The following is a 16,518-nucleotide window of genomic DNA, read 5'->3' as shown; positions in this document are numbered from 1 at the left end:
TGTTTGTTCTCATTTTGCTGAAGGTCACTAGAGTAGCTGTTGTAAAAACTCCTTGTAATCTGGGTACAGTGAGAAGTTCATCTGCAGGTCACATTCAGTTGATTTTCTTTTCTCCTAGACTATTTTCTATTTTCTTTGTTCTTTATCTCTCTCTGAATGTTTACTTGTATTCTAGCTATTTCAGTTGAAAGCTGTGGAGACTATGGATTCCATCCTTCTTCTCCAAAAACCGGTTTTTGTTTGTTTGTTTGTTTTGCTTTGCTTCATTTGGCAAATCTTTTAGGTGTCAAGTAAAATACCCTAGAAAAGTTTAATTATGAGGCCTTTTGGAACCATAGCCACATGCTTGCTTTAGTTTTTTATGGCTGATAAGTTCCTTAGATATGCACTGCATTGTTTTTCAAAACTTTTGGCGGATTTTTGAGTAAACAGACAGTCATCTCACTTTTTTTCCTGTGGTTCTTTATGTTCTTCAGTGGACACAGGATTGGCTTAAAATGACTAATCAATCTTTCTTTCTTTCTTTCTTTCTTTCTTTCTTTCTTTCTTTCTTTCTTTCTTTCTTTCTTTCCTTTTCAACATTTGGCACAAATATCACACTTCAGCCCAAGCTTTAGGACTAGCCACAAATTTCATCAACTTACTCTGGACAGCTTGTTCCGTTCTCCTCTTTTCTTAGTATATATAGTTGTTGCACTGTTCATTATGATTATTGTGATGATTATTATCAATTGTAGTAGTAATGGTTGTATCTAATGAAATATGGTACATTTCTATTTTCTTGTTTGTTTGTTTGTTTGTTTTACTTTGTTTTGTTTTCTGAGTTTTCTAGTCATATTTCTTTTGAGAGGAAGGGGTTACAGTACATGCTACTTAGTGGCCATAAGAATTGTGCTTTTCTCTTGCAACTACTATAATAGAGATAGATATACGCTACAATATTGAGTAGCAATGTTCAATTTTATATTTGTTATTTTCATATTGTCTTTGGTGCCTATTTGAAAGGTATAATATGCTATACACGGATATTGCTGTTTTATTCTTTGAAAACTACAGCATTTAGTATTTATATCTGCATATATTTTGCCTCTTTTCTACTCCACTTCTCTCTAACCTCCAATTCTCACCTCCCCAAATGCACATACCTACATAAGTCTCTCTCTCAGATTCTATATCCATCCACCTATCTATTACCTCTTCCTCTGTATCTCATGTTTTTAAAATTGAATTCCCACCAAGTCCATTTAGTTCTACCTTTAGGTACATGTGTCTGAAACATATATTGGAGTCTGATACTCTGTCAGGGATTGCAAATCTAAAAAAAGGAAGGAGGGGCTCTTCCTGTCCCAGTAGCCATTAGCTGCCGATAGCCCCTTGCTGGAGTTGAGATTCATGAGGCCCTTTCCATTCATGGTGAAATTTGGACTGGCGAGTCTTGGATGTGCAGTCCCAGCTCTTTTGACTTTGACTTTATGTACTGCTATGTCCTACAGATGCTTCTTCTTAAACGTCAGTTTCCTCTGGTGCTTACAATCTTCCTGCACTGCAGTGGCCTCGGAGCCTTGGAGGAAGGTGTGTTTTGTAGATGTTCCATTTAGATGTGAGCAATCCACAGTCTCTTACTGTCTGCATGTTGATTGCTTGTGGATTTCTATATTAGTTACCATCTACTGCAAAGAGAAACTTCTCTGATGAGGTTTGTGATACACCCTAGTTAGTGCATCCGAATTTTCCGATACTTTCTACCTGCTCACTTATTCCTTGCCCTCTTTTACATTTCTTCCCCATTTCCTTCTCATTACTATCTTCATTCCACTTACTTTTTTGCTCACTACCCCTTAATATGGCTAATCAAATTTAATCAAGCACATAAGTGCAGGGAACCTTATGAAAGAAGGGGGAGATAGAAAGACCTGGAGGGGACTGGAGCTCCACAAGGAGAGCAACAGAACCAAAATATCTGGGCCCAGGTGTCTTTTCTGAGACTGATACTCCAACCAAGGACCATGCATGGAGATAACCTAGAACCCTGGTACAGATGTAGTTCATGGCAGCTCATTCTCCAAGTGGGTTCCCTAGTAATGGGAACAGGGACTGTCTCGGACATGAACTCAGTGTCTGGGTCTTTGTTCACCTCCCCCTGAATGGAGGGCAGCCTTGCCAGGCCACAGAGGACATCAATGCAGACAGTCCTGATGAGACCTGATAGGCTAGGGTCAGATGGAAGGGGAGGAGGACTTCCCAATCAGTGAACTGGGAAAGGGGTATAGGAGGAGAAGAGGGAAGGAGGGCAGGATTGGAAAGGAATAAGGAAAGGAGCTACAGCTGAGATACAAAGTGAATAAATTGTAATAAAAGAAATTTAAAAAAACATAAAGAAAATGCCTAGCCAAGGGGGGGGGAGGGAGTGGCATCAAAATAAAAGAAGTTCATGTTAAAAAAAAAGAATTCAAAGTAATTATACACATATGAGAGAGAGAATGTGACATTTTATCTTTCTGGGTCTGGAATATTTATTTCCACTTTCATACATCTATCTGTGGATTTAATGGTTTCATTTTTACAACAGATTAATATTCTTTGATGTTTATGAACCATATTTTTACTATCTATATTCTGTTGATAAACATCTATATGTTTTTTACTTCCTGGCTATTGTAGATATAGGAACAATGAATATCTATAAATAAGCATCTCATGCGTAGGATGTTCAGTACTTTAAGATTATGTCCTGGAATTGTTTGACTCAAAAAATACATTGAAAATAGGTAACAGACAAATAAAAAGACCTGTGTGTTCATTGATTGGTAGGACTGATACTGTGAAAGTGGCTATTTTACCAGAAAGCAATCTACAGTTTCAATGCAACCCCATCAACATTCAAAACAAAGTTCCTTACAAAATTGAACATACTACTTCAGTATTCATATGAAAAAAAAAAAAAAAAAACAAAAGACTGAGGGTTGTCAAACCCGAGGCAACTTCATTTCTGATTTCAAGCTATAAAATATTGTAATAAAAACGCCAGCATTAGAATAGTTACACCTTTGAGGGAATGCAACTGGGGACTCTTATTTAAACCAATGCTCCTCTAGTAACCTGGTTTCTGACAAAGAGGTCAAATATACACAGAAATGAAAAGACAACATCTTCAACAAATGGTTCTGGACTAACTGTAGAAGAATGAAACTACATCCTTATGTTTAACCCCTACAAAACTCAACTAAAATTGGATCATTAACCTTAATGTTAGAACTGACATCCTGATTCTGATAAAAGAAAACATTAAGAATACACTTCCGCTTGCAGGCAGATAAATGACTTTCTGAACAGGCATTAAGACTAAGTGACGAATGAAACCAGAATCACTTCTACATTCCAAATAATAGTATCATCTGAGCAAAGGGGCACCCTACTGAATGAAAAAGATATTATTAACTGTGTATCTGAAAAAGTTACCAAATATAGACAAAAAATTCAAACATACAAAAGATAAGCAATGTCTTTAGAAATCATGACATGGGAACCAAACAGAGTTTTCAACATATTAAAACATAGTCAATAAAATCCCAAGGACCCATTAGAGGAGTTGGAGTAGGAGGACAGCAAATGATCTTAATAGTGTATTTGTATATACTTGTATGTATCTATTTGTCTTCTATCTCTAATATAACAATTAATTTCATCTTACAGATATTTCAAAGGCTAAAAACAGGACTCAGTTGGTAAAATGCTTGTGCTTCAAACAAGAGAATGTAAGTTAGGTTCCTCTGTCAAAGACTGAGAGAACAAGTAAATGAAAAGCCAGGTTCCACATAGGTCTAAGCCCAGCATCAGAAAAACAAAACCTGGATAGTCCTTGGGACTCACTGGGAGCCAGTCTAACTGATCTGGTGCACTCTTGGTATAGGAAGACACCTGTCTAAAATTAAAGTTGAGAAGATCAAGACATTTAGGCAGACAGCCATCATAAACATCTGGCCTACAGACACACAGACACACACAAGCACACTCACACATACATACACACATGTACAAGAACATACACACACAAATATAATCATGCACACAGACACGCAGACACACACACACACACACACACACACACACACACACACACACACCAAAATATCAACACTTTAAAAGCTATTTTAAGGTAAAATTTTATACTATGATACACAACATTCTGACATTCTCCTATTTTATTGCTGTCTCACAGGCAAAATATATGAATTCAATGTGAATGTCCATGACCAATGAAAATTTAATAAAATATTACATTTTTTCTTAATATTTGCACTTTGAAGTAAGGATATAACAAGAAAGAGACTATAGGGTATAACAGGTGACATGTCTGATTTGAGATATAGTGGGCACAGAATTAAAATAATATTTTAATTACATATGTAACTAAAAGAAAGTCCATTCCACCACCTCATCTTTGTTTGAAGGTGCTGTGTGGCCTCTGGCGATGTGGTTTGTGTCACAATTTTCAGTGACCGTCACTGTGATGAAGGGGGAGAATTTGAAAGGATTTGTGCATCTTTGACTATGTTATTATAGAGAGAAGCTTCAAAGATTTGGACAATGAATAACTTGCTTCCAGCAATAGACAGGCAACGGCAAGAATAGAAATAATTTGCACTGAAAATGGAGATTAAAATTAACAGTTCCCTCGTGGGTACAATATTAATAAGAAGAACTTGAAAAGAAACTGCTGTTCTTAAAGTACTCTAAATATCACAATCCACGGAAGATAACATTCCTGTTAATTTCCTCTTTAATTTTTGAAATTATATCCATGTGATCATGAGGTGTGAGTTTCAGCTTTTCCCTTCAAATTTTTGTTCTAACCTCAGCATTCCTGGTCAGACTTGTTCAATTAGATAATTCAGAGACACAATTAATATAGCTCTATAAGGATGAGGCAATCATTTAGACACAGTAAGTTCCAATCATCCTACATTCTGCATACCTCATTCTCCAAACCTATATCAACACCAGCTATCCTGTGTAAAATATGACACGTGCATTCACATATCGAATTTTACTTTGAAACGGTTTCATTATGAGAAGAAATGTAGTTTTGTAACTACTGCATGTATTGATGTACAGAAATGCCCCTTGGAAGACTTTTAGCATTGTAGTGTCTGGCCCTATACCTGTACACTTTTAAAGCCATGCTAATATAATCATTTATTGTATTCAGTGAGTTATGGAAAATAGACATGAATTTGGAAAGAAGATATGGCACAGGCAGATCTTGAAGGAGCAGGATGGGAATGAAAGATCTGAATGATCAAATGTATTGTATATATGTACATACCAAAGTCTCAAAGAATGAAAAAAGCATAGAGAATCTGTGGAAACCAGGATCCAGGAGTGGAAAAGACTCCCAACACCAGCATTGACTGTATATCTACTTTTAATGTACAGCAGCAAGCATTTTTATACAGCCTTTGAACCAATGGGGAGTCGACCTGAGCTCTGAGGTTGCCAGCCACCCCACTGTCATTATGGGAAGATTCCAGGCTTGCCAGCACCTGAGAAAACTTCTGTGCAGATAGGGAAGCAGCCACCACCCTTGTTCTGGGCCTATTCTGAGACCCTACTGGTTTGCTGGAATCTGCTGTGTGTGTCATGTGGTATAACAGTGGACATGAACACTTGAACTATAAAGCAGTATGGAAACCTTCCTCACCATCCAGCAGGCTTCACTCAGCATCCACAGCACCCACATCCCCCTATGTCTTATCTTTTAAAAATAAGCTATGTCATTGTCTGTATCTTTGGTCAATTTATGACCATATATTGTGCCATAAGCCTGTCTGTTGTCACATCAACTGTGGTGGAAACATGTCACCATATAAACTGAACCAGGCAGGAGGCAAACATCATAACACTATCAGGTGCTACAGCATTCACATCATCACCAAAAATTACCATAAAAAAGTGAAGTTATGACCAGTGTGCATTAAAAAATTTATTTTTCTCAGAGGAGGCATACATTCTTCCTGTCTATGATGCATGAAGATAACTTTTTTAAAAGAAAACTTGTGGTTGTTTGTAGATAGATCTAGAAAGTATGCATAATGACCCTGAAAACTATTTTAATTCATGAAAGTGAAAATACTCATATAAACGTTATATTTGCTACAAGATCTTACATAAATTTCAGAGTCTGCTTTGAGAGTCTGCAGGGCAGAGCCTTTCAGAGGCCCTCTGTGGCAGGTTCCTAACTTGTTTCCTGTTTACTTCTTCTTCTGATATCCATCCTCTTTGCCTTTCGGGATGGGGATTGAGCATTTTAGTCAGGGTCCTCTCTCTTGATTAGTTTTTTTAGATGTACAGATTTTACTAGGTTTATTCTATGTTATATGTTTATATGAGTGAGTATATACTGTGTGTGTCTTTCTGCTTCTGGGACAGCTCACTCAGTATGATCCTTTCCAGGTCCCACCATTTACTTGCAAATTTCATGATTTCCTTATTTTTTATTGCAGAGTAATACTTCCACTTATGGCCAACTGTTGGGCAGAGTGCATGGAATCTTATGTAAGAAGTGGGAAATAGTAAGAGCTGGAGAGGACAGGAACCCCACAAGAAGAGCAACAGAACCAGAAAATTTGAACACAGGGAACTTCCCAGAGACTCATACTCCAACCAAGTACCATGCATGGAGATAACCTAGAACCCCTGCACAGATGTAGCCCATGGCAGTTCAGTGTCCAAGTGGGTTACATAGTAATGGGAAGAGGGACTTCCTCTGACATAATCTGATGGGCCTGCTCTTTGATCACCTCCCTGAGGGGGGAGCAGCCTTACCAGGCCACAGAAGATGGCAATGCAGCCATTCCTGATGTGCTCTGATAAACTAAGATCAAAAGGAAGGAGAGGAGGACCTCGTTTATCAGTGGACTTGGAGAGGGGCATGAGTGAAGAAGGGGGAGGGAGGGTAGGATGGGGAGGGGTAGAGGGAGGGGCTTATGGGGGATACAAAGTGAAAAAGTGTAATTAATAAAATAAAATAAAAAACCAAAAAAAATCTTACATAAAGAGATAGAAATTATTGTTCTATTGGTATCATATCTACATTTTAAAATGGGGCACAATAACTTGTGTTATCTTGCTATTTGAGACTTTTAGTAATACATACAAAAATTCTAATATCATTGGCATGTTTGTTAACTCTTAATAAAATTTTATATAAATTTCAGTGTTTCATATACCTTATGTTGGCCTTAAAAGTAGGTTATGATGGACTTAAACATCTACCTCTATATTTACTTTATGTGGTGCTGGGAAAGGAACCTCAGTTCTCCTATATGCTACTCAGTCTATGAGTCTGAGTCGAGACATATCCTCAAGCCTCAGGAGAGTATTACATTTGTCAAATCATGTACAGAATGCAGTGCATAATGGAATCTATAAAGATGAAAATAAACACAACTTATCACAATTGAGATAATTCTTACATCATGTTGAAAGTTATTTTCATAATAAATTAATTTCCTTCTTAATTTCCATCTTTATTAATAAATCAGAATGAACCACAATAGTAAATATGGTTTCAGAGAAATCTCTTTTGCTATTGTACTAGTAACTTTTTCATAGATGTGACCTTATGTCAATTAATATTTATTTATCTCACAGTTCCAGAGTGTTTATAAGTTGCTTGGCCACATATATTTGTGAAGAGAATCCTGGTGGCCAGATCATATAATGGTGAAACACTGTTTACTTCCTGGTAAACCAGGAGACAAAGAAAAATAGAGGAAGAAGGCAAAGCAGTATACATACATACATACATACAGACAGACAGACAGACATGCATATATACACAAAATATTTATTTCTGCACTATTTATATAGAGAAACTATATAGTGAAACTATATAGTGAAACTATATAATAAATATAAATATATTAAAAGTATAATGAATCTATAAAGGGATTAAATCCATTGCTTAGGTCAGAGCCATTGTGTTCTCCTTGTCTCTGGAATCACTTGCATAGTTCGTCTTGAGCTGTGCTTTACTAATTTCCTAGGGACTTATTAATTAAAATCTACTTATTACTAAAACATGCCAAGCTATATCAAATCTGCATACAACTGAAATAAAGTCAAAGAGCTACATATAAACTTTCCACATAACTATCCTGTGAGGCTTTGCCAGGATTTCTTTTCTTAAACTTATTTTCTAATTCATGTATGTTTTTTCTTATTGTTTTGAAAACATGAATTTTAATCATATTAATTAATTAATCATATTAATCATAGTAATTCACTTGAGACATACTTCACTTTGAAAAAAAACCCTTTGCTTTATTAACAGTGTTGATTCACATTAAATTCTATACTTTTGTTTCTACACAAAATATTTAATACATAAAAGGGTAAAAACACAACATATTTCATATAATATTGGCAGAACTTCTTGCATCTTTCAAATTTCCTGTCATAAGTACCTCAAAAGTTAGTTGAATATATACTTATTTCAAATATACACCCACGTATGTTTGTTAGCAAAACAGTTTGAGAATTTTCCAAATATTTTAGACAAATGCAGTGATACAAAAGGTGTTTAACAAAACAGACTGGTGGATCAAGGGAATTGAATTAAAGACGCCAAAATAAACCTACACATCCATGGAAACTTAATTTTTAACAAAGAGGCCAAAACTATACAATGGAAAAAAGATAGCATCTTCAACAAATGGTACTGTTATAACTGGATGTCTACATGCAGAAAAATGCAAATAGATCCATATTTATTACCCTACATAAAAGTACAGTCAAGTGGATCAAAAACCTCCCCATAAAACCAGATACACTAAATCTGTTAGAAGAAAAACTGGGGAAGAGCCTTGAACTCATTGGCACAGGAGACAACTTCCTGAATATCACATCAACAGCAAAAGTTCTAGGATCAACAATCAATAAATTGGACATCATGAAATTGAAAAGCTTCTGTAAATCAAAGGGCAATATCATCAAAATGAAACAACACTTTATAGACTGGGAAAAGATCTTCACCAAACCTACATCTGACAAAATGCTTAAAGAATATGTGTGTGTGTGTGTGTGTGTGTGTGTGTGTGTGTGTGTGTATAAAGACTATATAAAGAACTGAAGAAGCTAAACACCAACAAATCAAGTAATCCACTTAAAAATGGGGTACAGAGCTGAACAGAGAATTCTCAACAGAGGAATGTCGAATGGCAGAGAAACACTTAAAGAAATGCTCAACATCTTTGGTCATCGGAGAAATGCAAATTAAAATGGCCCTGAGATTTCACCTCACACACATCAAAATGGCCAAGATCAAAAATACAAGGGACACACAGGTGCCATAGGGAACCCTCCTCCATTACTGGTAGGAATGTAAATTTGTTCAACCACTTTGGAAATCAATCTGGAGCTTTCTCAGGCAATTAGGAATAGTGCTACCTCAATATCCACCTATACCACTCTTAGGCATATATCCAAAATGTGCTCAAGTACACAACAAGGACATTTGCTTAACTGTGTTCATAGCAGCTTTATTCATAATATCCAGAAATTGGAAACAACACAGATGTCCTTCAACTGAGGAATGGATGGATACTGAAATTGTGGTACATTTACACAATGGAATATTACTCAGCTATTAAAAACAAGGAAGTCATGAAACTTGCAGGCAAATGGTGGGAACTAGAAAAGATCATCCTAGGTGAGGTATCCCCGAAGCAGAAAGGCACATAAATGGTATAAAGTCACTTAGAAGTGGATATTAAACATATAATATAGGATAAACATACTAAAATCTGTATACCTAAAGAAGCTAAGCAAGAAGGAGGACCCTGGGTAAGATGATGAATCCTCACTTAGAATTGCAAATGGGATGGATATTGGAAGAGGGAGAAAACAGGGAACAGAACAGGAGTCTACTACAGAGGGTCTCTGAAAGACTCTACCTACCAGGATATCGAAGCAGAGGCTGAGACTCATAACCAAACTTTGGGCAAAGTGCAGGGAATCATATGAAAGAAGGGGGAGACAGAAGGGGGAGCTCCTGGAGAAGACAGGAGCTCCACAAGGAGAGCAACAGAAACAAAAAATCTGGGCCCAGGGATCTCTCCTGAGACTGATACTCCAACCAAGGACCATTTGGGGGGGGATAACCTAGAACCCCTGCACAGATGTAGTCCATGGCAGCTCAGTCTCCAAGTGGGTTCCCTGGTAATGGGAATAGGGATTGTCTCTAACATGCACTCTGTGGCTGGCTCTTTAGTTACCTCCCCATGAGGGGGAAGCAGCCTTGCCAGGACACAAAGAAAGACAATGCAGCTAGTCCTGATGAGACCTGATAGACAAGGGTCAGATGGAAGGGGAAGAGGACCTTACCTATCAGTGGACTTGGGAAGAAGCATGGGAGGAGATGAGGGATGGAGGGTGGGATTGGGAGGGGATGCAGGAGGGGGCTACAGCTGGGATACAAAGTGAATAAACCAAAATAAATAAATAAATAAATAAAACACAAGGGATGAAGCATGCTTGAGTGGTTGTAGAGAAAGTGGAAATCTCCTCCATTATTGGTGGGAATGTAACCTTGTACAACTGCTTTGGAAATCAATCTGGCATTTCTCAGAAAATTAGAAATAATGCTAACTCAAGATCCAGCTATACCACTCTTAGGCATATGCTCAAGAGATGCCCTACCATTCAGCAAGGACATTTGTTCAACTCTGTTCATAGCAGCTTTATTTGTAATAGCCAGAATATGGACATGACCTAGATGTTCCACAGTGTAGGAATGGATACAGAAAGTGTGGTACAATTATGCAATGGAATACTACTCAACAACCAAAACAAGGAAATCATGAAATTTGCAGGTAATTGGTAGGAGCTAGAAAAGATCATCCTGAGTGAGGTAACCCAGAAGCAGAAAGACATATATGCTATATACTCATAAGTGGATATTAGCCATATAATATAGGATAAACATACTACCATCTATAGTCCTAAAGAAGCTACAAGAAGGAGGACCCTAGGGAAGAGCTGAAACCTCACTTAGAAGGACAAACTGAATAGACATCAGAAGTAGAAGACAAGGAACATGACAGGCGCCTTCAACAGAGAACCTCTGAAAGCTTCTACCCATAAAGGTATTGATGGAGATACTGAGACTCATAGTATCTTATGAGTGCATAGCTTGAGCAGAGTGCAGGAAACCTTATGGAAGGAGAGAGACAGAAAGACCTGGAGGGGACAGGAACTCCACAAGGAGACCAACAGAACAAAAAACCTGGCCCCAAAGGGTCCTGCAGAGACCGATACTCCAACCAAGGACCATGCTTGGAGAAGACCTAGACCCCCTGCTCAGAAGAAGCCCAGAGGCTGCTCAGTTTCCAAATGGGTTCTATAGTAATGGGGGCAGGGGCTTTCTCTGATATGAACTCAGTGGCCAGTTCTTTGATCACCTCCCCCTGAGGAGGTTGCAGCCTTGCCTGGCCACAGAGGCAGATGATACAGCCAGCCTTGTTGAGAACTAACAGGCTAGGGCCAGATAGAAGGGGAGGAAGAACTCACCTATCAGGGGACTAGGGAAAGGGCATAGGGTGAGAAGAACGAAGAGATGTGGGACTAGGAGGAGAGGAGAGAGGGAGCTACAGATATATAAAGATATACAGAGATATAAAGTGAATAAATTGTAATAAATAAATATATTCATTAATTACTTAATAAACGACAATCCTAATATTTCATTCGATTTTCAGACATTAGTATTTTATATTGGCTAGAAAAGTACACTTGAATCTAAGTCCCCAAAAGAAAGACTAGATAATATATTGGTGCTAGTCTACTAATAAAAGAAAGGTTTATGGAAGACAAGTTAACAGTGTAACTATGAAGACCTAAAATTCTGTCCTTTGTTCTTCTATATGGTTGGCATGATACAGAAAAGGACAGCATTTTAAATAGCTACAAGTTTATTTTTGCAACAAAAGAAGGAAAATCCTCTCATAGCAGAAAATTTGAGGATTATAAAACTGAATATTTTGAAAGATATTGGTTGTGAAATTGTCAGACAATACTTGACTTCCTCAGTCATAGTATGATTCTATTTGTCAAATGTTCTGCTAAGAATCTATTTATGTTAAATTATACATAAAAGAAAACTAAGATCTTCAATTAGCAAATAGATCCTTGATTATTCTAGAAGGTTGAAAATTCATTAATTATTTTCACTGCAATATAGGAAGTATTAGACGTTAAAAGGAACCCAAGTACTTTCCATATTTACTAAACTTGACCTAATGAAGACACCATTAGAAAACTAATTCAAAGGCCTTCAGTAGATCATTTTAACAAATGAATAGAATAAAAGTTCTCATTTGTAAAAGTAAATATAATATTAATTATACATACTTTTTCATATCAATTAACATTTTGGTCTGCTTCTTCAGGAATTTGACCTCAGGTAGGTAACCCATAGTCCAATAGTTGACCTTACAACTATTAACTATTACAACTTACTATTAACATACTGACATCACCAACTGGACTCAAAGGTTAAATAAAAAATTGATTCTGCATTTGGGGGAGAAGAATAGTACACATGAATTTGAAATAATTTCAAATCATATTTTAATATATTCAAATCATTTACTCTTTCAGGGCATTAAAAATAATATTTAAATATGTCACATATCTTTAAAAGCTACATTTGACTCACTTGAAGTTCAATGACTGGTTCAACATTATTGATGATCACTTGGTCCAGTGATGTTCCTGAACTGGTAAAATTTTATTTTGGCTCAAGAAGCCACATATAGGTGGAAGAAGAGAAATAAAAAGAGAAAGGAGATAACTTTCTGAACGGAACACCAACCAGCACTAAATCAACAATTAATAAAAGGGACCTCATGAAAAGGAAAATATTTTGTAGGATAAAGGACACCATCAAAAGGACAAAACAGCAGAAGAATGGGTAAATATATTCACTAACCCTACATCCAACAGAGGGCTGATATCCTAAATATATAAGGAAATCAAGAAATTAGACATCAACAAACCAAATATCAGCCCTCTGTTGATTTAGTGCCGGTAGGTGTTCCGTTCAGAAAGTTATCTCCTTTCGAGGAGACAAAGAAGTTTCCAAATTTCCCTTATATAAGATTTAGTGTATCTAGGTTTATGTTGAGTTTGTTGTTCTACTTGGACTTGAGTGTTGTGCAGGGTGATAGATATGGGTCTATTTACATTCTTCTAAATGCAGTTATCCAGTTAGACCAGCAACATCTGTTGAAGACTATTTTCTTTCACTATTGTATAGTTTTAGCTTCTTTATCAAAAATCAAGTGTCCGTAGGTGTGCGAGTTTAGTCCTGGATCTTCAATTTGATTCCATTCATCAACCTGTCTGTTTTTATGCCAGTACCATCTGGTTTTTATTACTATTGCTCTGCAATATATCTTGAAGTCAAGGACAGACATACCTCCAGAAGTTCTTTTATTGTACAGAATTGTTTTAGCTATACTGGGTTTTTGTTTTACCATATGAAATTGAGTTTGTTCTTTCAAAATTCTGTGAAGAATTGTCTTAGAATTTTTATGGGAATTAGATTGAATCTGTAGATTGCTTTTGGTAACATGGTCATTTTTTCTATGTTAATCCTACTGATCCATGAGCATAGGAGATTTTTCCATTTTCTGATATCTTTTTCAAGTTCTTTCTTCAAAGACTTGACCTTCTTGTCATACTGGTCTTTATTTTCATTAGAGTTACACCAAGATATTTGTGGCTATTGTGAAGGCTGTTGTTTTCCTAATTTCTTTCATAAACCTTTTCTTGCTTCTATAAAGGAAGGATTCTGCTTTTGGAAGAGCAAATTTTTTTTTTTATCTATCTACTTTGCTGAAGGCATTTATCATCTGGTAGATGATGGAGATCTCTGGTAGAAATTTTTGGGTCACTTATGTATACTGTCATATCATCTGCTCATAGTGATACTCTGACTTATATCATGAAGGTGTATTGAATTTTGTCAAAGGCTTTTTCAGCATCTGATGAGGGGACATTATCATTTTTTCTTTCAGTTTGTTTATATGTTGGATTACATATATGGGTTTCCATATATTGTAGGATCCATGCACCTCTAGGATAAAGCCTACTTGATCATGGTAGATGATATTTTTTATATGTTCTTGGATTCTATTTGCATGTGTCTTATTGAATATTTTTGCACCATTATTCATAAGGGAGACTAGTCTGAAATTATTTTTCTTTGTTGAGTCTTTGTGTAGTTTAGGTATCAGGGTGATTGTGACCTCATAGAATGAGTTTGGAAAAGTTTCTTCTGTTTCTATTTTATGGAATAGTTTGAGGAGTAATGGTATTAGCTCTTCTTTGAAAGTCTGGTAGAATTCTTTGTAAAATCATCTGGCCCCAGGCTTTTTTTGGCAGGGAGACTTTTAATGACTTGTGTATTTCCTTAAGAGTTATACAACTATTTAAATTGTTTAACTGATTCTGATTTAACTTTGGTTAATGTTATATATCAATAAAACAATTCATTTTTATTAGATTTTCAATATTATGGAACACAAGATTTTGAAGTAAGACCTAATGATTCTTTGGATTTCCCTAATGTTTGTTATCATGGCCTCTTTTTTATATCTGATTTTGCTACTTTGGATACTCACTCTCACTGCCTTTTAGTTAGTTGGCTCTTTTGTTGATTTTTCTCAAAGAACAAGCTCTTGATTTCATTGATTCTTTATATTTTTGTCTTTGTTTCCATTTTATTGATTTTAGCCCTGAGTTTGATTATTTACTGTCATCTACTCCTCTTGAGTATGTTTGCTTCTTTCTGTTCTAGATCTTTCAGGTATAATGCTATGTTAGTAATATGGGAACCCTCAAATTTTTTTTATGAAGGTAGTTCATGCTATGAACTTTCCTCTTAGCTTTTATCATGTCCCATAAGTTTTAGTATGCCGTGCCTTCATTTCTGTTGAATTCTAGAAAGTCTTTAATTTATTTCATTATATCCTTTCTGACAGTGGAGTCATTGAGTAGAGAGTTGTTCAGTGTCCATGAGTTTATAGCCTTTCTGTTGTTTAAGTCCAGCTTTAAGTATGGTGATCTGATAAAATGCAAGGACTTAATTCAGTTCTCTTGTATCTGTTGAGGCTTGCTTTGTGACCAACTATGTGGTCAGTTTTGAAGAAGGTTCTGTGAAGTGAAGAGAAGGAGGTATATTCTTTTGTGTTTGGATGTATATATAGGTTAGGTCCAGTTGATTCATAACATCTGTTTAGTTTCTGTCTGGATGATCTGTCCATTGGTGAGAGAGAGGTGTTGAAGTCTCCTACTATTAATGTGTGGGGTTCCATGTGTGACTTTACCTTTCGTAATGTTTGTCTTACAAATGTGGGTTCCTTTGCATTTAGGGTATAGATGTTGTGAATTAAGATGTCATCATGGTGAATTTTTTTCCTTTGATGAGGATGAAGTATTATTCCCCATCTCTTTTCATTAATTTTGGTTGAAAGTGTATTTTATTACATATTGGAATTTTACATATTACACACTCCAGCTTGTTTCTGGGAACTCTTTTCTTGGGAAATATTTTTCTAGCCATTTACTCTGTGGTAATGTCTATCTTTGTTTTTAAGGTGTGTTTCATGTATGCAGCAGAATAATGGATTCTATTTTTCATCCAGTCTGTTAACTGCTACCTTTTTATTGGAGAATTGAATCCATTGATGTAGAGAGGTATTAAAAACAAATGATTAATATTTTCTGTTATTTTTATATTGGTGTTGGTAGTGTGTGTGTGTGTGTGTGTGTGTGTGTGTGTGTGTGTGTGTGTTGTCTGTGTATATGAGTTTTCTTGTGTGGTGTTAACCTCCTTGGGCCGAAGTTTTTCTTTTAGTATCTTTTGTAGGGCTGTATTTGTGGATAGATATTCTTTAAATTTCATTTTATTATAGAAAATCTTTTTTTCTCATTCTGTAATAATTGACAGCTTTACTGGGTATAGTAAACTGGACTAACATCTGCAATCTCTTAGAGCCTGCAAGGCATCTTCCCAGGTCCTTCTGGCTTTAGTTCTGATAGATCTGCCTTTATATGTTACTTGGCTTTTTATCCTTGTGGATGTTAATATTCTTTCTCTGTTCTGTACATTCGATGTTTTGATTATTATATAGTGGAAGGATTTTCTCTTCTGATTGAATCAATTTATTTGGTGTTCTGTAAGATTTTTATCTGTTAATAGACATGTCTTTCTTTATATTAGGGAAATTTTCTCCCATGATTTTGTTGAAGATATTTTCAGGACCTTTGTTCTGGGAATCTTCTTTTTCTTCTATTTCTAATTTTCTTAGGTTTGGTCTTTTCATAGTGCCCCTCAGATTTAATGGATGTTTTGTGTCAAATGTAATGGATGTTTTATGTCAGGATCTCCCCTATCAGTGATCTAAGAGAATGGCATAGGTGGAGAAGAGGGAGGGAGGAAGGGTGGCACTG

This window comes from Meriones unguiculatus, chromosome 2 (genome assembly GCF_030254825.1).
Source record: "Meriones unguiculatus strain TT.TT164.6M chromosome 2, Bangor_MerUng_6.1, whole genome shotgun sequence".
NCBI classification, from domain to species: Eukaryota; Metazoa; Chordata; class Mammalia; order Rodentia; family Muridae; genus Meriones; species Meriones unguiculatus.
This window is presented reverse-complemented; position numbering follows the sequence as displayed.